Below are 4,725 nucleotides of genomic sequence, written 5' to 3'. Positions count from 1 at the left end.
GGGGCGGGGCGGGGCGGGGCCGGCTGGACAAGGGGAAGGATAAAGGCCGGGGCGCGCCACTTTTTGGACATTCCAGTCCCGCTGGAGGCTCCAGGGCTGTGTACTCGCTCTGTCCTCTGGCTAAGTGACGGCACAAAGTGACGTCTGCCTTTCGCACAGCCATTGTGGCATTCGAGTACATCTCTTCCATCGCGTTTTTTGTTTTTTTTTTGTCTTTCTCTTTTCCGCGTTCGCTCTTTTATCCCCCGCGCCCCTCTCTCCTTTTTTTTTACTGGTCGAGCGCGCGTGGCCGGGCAGGGCCGGGCGGGGCGGGACGGGACGGGGTGCGGCAGGTGGGGAAGGCCCCCCTTGTCACGGCGGCTGAAGCGAGCTGAAGACCACTCGTTGCGTCATGCGGACCAGCGGGGTACAGAGGGGACACAGGAGGCCGGCCCTCCGGACCAAAGAATGTCCCGTTCGCATTTTCCCCTTCCTTCTTCATTTTGCGACGTTCCAAACACGTACACAGCTCCCTTGACTCCCGGTAGAAAGGGCCGCGCATCGTCACTCTCGAGAATCCTCGCACTGCTGAACATCCAGCTCTGCGGCCCTTTGCTACACCACTGAACCGTCGAGTATTTCACAAACCAGCCTTGAAATACGTTTTCCGTGTGTCTGCTACAAACAGTGGAAAAGCGGAAAAGGCGGCCGATAAAAGGAGGAAAAAAGTTATAGGCGCACGTGTTTGTCGTCCAGTTATTCGATATGTCTCTTTCAAAACGTCCAAAAACGAGTCGATCCCCCCTCCCCCACACACAAAATTATAGATAATGAAACAATTAAAAATTGAAATGTAAAAGAACGAAACAACCCTGACAATCCAAATAGTAAGCGCCCAGCACACCACCATTCGTTCGGGGGGAAATCGCGCAGTGGGGCCTGATTACCTCTCATTAGGAATTTTGTCGGCTGGGTCCGCGCGGTGGCGCGTAGCGGAGCGGGGCGGGGCGGGGCGAGGCGAGGCGAGCCGCGCGTTTGGCCACCCGCCCCACAGCGCCGCGCATCGCAGAGGGGATCAAACAAGAACACGCAATAATCATTTTTCGCCTTACGAAACTTTCCTCGCCCGAATCTGATTCAATTAAAACAGACCTAATTTATGCCGCGTCGCCCTTGGGGCCCCAGAGACCTCTCCCCCAGGGGCGCTACACAGCGTGAGGGGGCACCCCGGGGTCCGGGCCGGGCCCGGCAGGGCCCCGGGGCGCGGCAGAGTCGTCCTCATCGAGATGAGCGGACGAGCCGATACCATCGATATAAGCACCGAGCAAGGCCCGTCGGGGCGGAGCGGGGCGGGGCGGGGCGGGGCCGCCGGAGGAGGTGCGGAGAGAGGTAGGAGCGATCGCCTTACAGCTCCCTGGAGCCCCCACGCTGCTATGGAGGGCCCGTGCTCCTCCTGCTGGACAGGACAGCAAGTCACCCGGGTTGGGTGGGGTCCGCTGTGGAGGTAGCGAGTCACCCGCCACCCGCCAGCAGCCATCCACGTCGCCGTGTTTTGCCCGCCCGAAAATCAACTCTGCTGCTCAATATTATGAAAAGGAGAAGGGTTGCGAGGGAGATAGAGAGAGAGAGAGGGGGGGGGGAGGAGGATAGAGAGGGGCACTTGTTACCGGAGTGTTAATGACTCGACTCGAGTTTCACCTCCCGCAACGATGCTAAAGTAGACGTCGGCCTCCACAAACTCGTCCTCGCCACGGCCCGGGACGGCCAGAGCGACGTGCATGAGAAATGGGATCGGGTTAGTTTCGGCTGGAAAAAAATCAATAACTACCTAATCAACGGGCGAGCGCTTGTTCAACGGAAGGCCACTCGGCTGGTTGAGTCCTTACAGTCTTCTCATGATTGATGGCCCAGGAAGAAATTCCGAGAAAGTCGATAATGAACCTGAAAACTGTTTCACACCACTTAACACTCCAACAGGGCGTGTGTTAGGGGTAAACCTCAGCCCCCCCACTCCTTTTTCTGCGCAGCCACGTCCAGGCTGTTTGTTTGGGGCCTTTGAAGGGTTCATGACCCCCTTCCCCACTTTTACACGCCCCCTGCCCTGAGGCCTGAGGTTCCACGAAGTGAGCAGTTGTCGTGGAGGTTTTTTCCCCTCTAGCAGCGGCGGGGTGCTACCGGCTACCCTTACCCTTCTGACAGCGCGCCGCTCTCTCCGCTCCCTTTAATCTAGCTGCTAAAGCGTTTAATGCGTGTTGTTACATTTCGTGGTTGAAACTGAAAGGGGCCTCCAAAGCGATGGGGTAGAAAAGGGCCCCAGTCTGTCTCTCTCTCTCTCTCTCTCTCTCTCTCTCTCTCTAGCGCGCGCGCGCTCCAACCCGCCCCGCCTCGCTCCGTTTGAACGGAGCCACCCTTCTGAAAGAGACGCCGCCGCCCCTTCAACCTCAACCTTCAACTTGGCAAAAGTCCAGCCGGCGCGCGATACTGACTGAGCTCAGTCTTCTATGACTTTTATTTGCATGCAAAGTACACCGCACTCCACGCCGATTTTTTTTATTTGTTTCAGAAACCTTTGGTCGTTTCGTCGTTTGTAAAAAGAAGTGTATGAACCCGAGTGAACCTAAACCCCCCCAAGTCACTTTTTCTTCTTTAGTTTTGCCTTCACATATTTCTATTCTGATTGTTTTACATTTTGTGTCAACAAACCATACTAACTGTTCACCCCTTCAGTCGTGAGGCGGAAGGGACATGATGTAAGAAATATATCCGGGATTAGAGACTCACCATGCACGGGTTGACTGCGAGTCCGATCAGCCTGGTCTTGGGAGCGGTAAGCTCAGTCGGTCGGGTATAGGGTTGGCTGGCACTTCCCTCGTAAAGCTTATCGGCCCCGGGGCACACTCGACACACGCGCTGGAAGCGCTCACCGCACTGGCCTGCGGCCTGGCCTGCCAGCACCACGGGGGTGAGGGAGGAGACGGGGACGTGTCGCTGCTGCGCGCTGCTGCGCCGCCGGCCTGGACTGTTCTGCGGGGGATTCGTACCGCCGCGCGCGCAACAAGGGGAGTCCTCGGCTCGGCTCGGCTCGGCCTGGCTCGGCTCGGCTCGGCCTGGCTCGGCTCGGCTCGGCTAGTCCTGTCGGGGGGCTCGTGCGATCTCAACGGGGCGTGCTGGCGGACTGGTTGGACGGGCGGCGCCGACGGCGCCTGCGGTGCCTCTGGCTAGTCGTCGAGGGTGCGCCCGCGCCGCGTGCCGCGCCGTGCCGCGCCACGCCACGCCACGCCACGCCACGCCACGCCACACCACGCCCACGCCACGCCCACGCCATGCCCACGCCATGCCACGCACGAGGGGTGGTCACGCCACGACGGGCAGTCGCATTAAAAATACCACCAAAATATGCACACAACGCCCCTCATCGTGTGCCGGCCTCATACATCAGCAAGAGAAATATGGAGAGCTGTAGCAACACTCGATCGTCTAGGTTGCTTCAGGTGGACAACCGTAATATAATTAATTGGCAACCATACAATTGCTTATCAGAATTACACTTTTGTTTTCACGGCCATCTATTCAAGTTGCCTTAACCATATCGCATTATGTCTGCCTCTGAAGTAACCGTACGGTGGTTGTCACACATCTTTTTTTTTTCGCGTTTAATGAGAGGCGACTATTCCATTGTCGAGTTCGAGTGGTTGGAATGGGGAGTGTAAAATGAAAAGGACTTTGATTACAGGCGATTCTAATAATAGTCGGTTGTATTACTCACTCATTCTAGTGAGCGGTTGCGGGGCGGGGGCGCGGTCTACAGAGTGGCGCAGAGCGCAGACGCGCCCCAACCAAGGGCAGCTGGCTGCGACGACCCGCCGATAAATGGCCTCGCCCTTCACTGGACAGTGGACTCTGGACTCCGCCAGCCGCCTGGTCCACGAGTTTAAAACGCAGCCCGACGCACCTAACTTTGTTCCAAATTACTTAGCCGGCCTGGTCAAACCCTGCGTGGAGTGCGTAGTGCGGCTATCAGCGGTTACGTCAATACTAACCGCCTAATCCCCCGACACATGACAAGTACACCATATAAATGAAATCAAACAAAAATGTCAAGGTGACTACAAAGACATGCTATTTTCAGTTTTGTTGTTGTTCTTTCTCGCTGTAGTTTTTTTTTTTTTTTTTTTTTTGAGGGTGCGGGGTACTACTACGTGCTTTTCAAAACTCCACTCCAAAATTTTGCCATGTAAATTGGCCACAGAGTTGTCAGTGATGTAAGATGGGGCCCGCGGCAACCCTCTGGACTCTGAAGGTCAGCGCGATGAGCTGCGCGGCCTCAGGTGCCGTCCAGGACCTGATCCAGGCTCGTGGGGGGAGAAGAGAAGAGAGTGAGCAGGCGCCGTGGGTGGGTGGAGGTGGTGTGAAGGCGTGGAGGCCACTGAGAGTGATCCCGTCCGGAACCGGCTCCGGCTACCAGCTCGCGCGCCACTGCCTGGCCTCGGGCCCGACCAGGCCACCCCGTGTTATGTGAGATGTTCCAAATTTAGCTACACCATCAGAACAGAAGAGAGGGTGATACTGGGAGACAATGTAGACCGCGACCGACACGAATAGCGAAGGGACGGCATAAAACGACTGCAAACAACGTTGAGTTATCACTCGGCACGACGTGATCGGCGAGACGAAATCTGTGTCTGTTCATGTGAAGCAAGCGCCTACTGACACCAGCATAGGCCGCCCGGTGGACAGAAGTGCGGG

General features: G+C 56.9%; 1 protein-coding gene across 3 annotated transcripts in view; it reads right to left on the bottom strand.

Moving 5' to 3' along the window:
• Positions 1-3,173, bottom strand: part of LOC113216145 (orexin/Hypocretin receptor type 1-like) — a 139,250-nt gene extending 136,077 nt beyond the window's left edge. For 2 of the 3 annotated variants that reach the window (XM_052266033.1, XM_052266035.1), the window contains exon 1: positions 2,761-3,173. The gene's annotated coding sequence lies outside the window, so the exon portion shown is untranslated. The remainder of the gene's footprint in view (positions 1-2,760) is intronic. The other variant, XM_052266034.1, reaches the window with a different exon arrangement.
• Between the last annotated feature and the right edge of the window lie 1,552 nt (positions 3,174-4,725).

This window comes from Frankliniella occidentalis, unplaced genomic scaffold, assembly GCF_000697945.3.
Source record: "Frankliniella occidentalis isolate FOCC.00 unplaced genomic scaffold, Focc_3.1 Scaffold35, whole genome shotgun sequence".
Lineage (NCBI taxonomy): Eukaryota > Metazoa > Arthropoda > Insecta > Thysanoptera > Thripidae > Frankliniella > Frankliniella occidentalis.
This window is presented reverse-complemented; position numbering and strand designations above follow the sequence as displayed.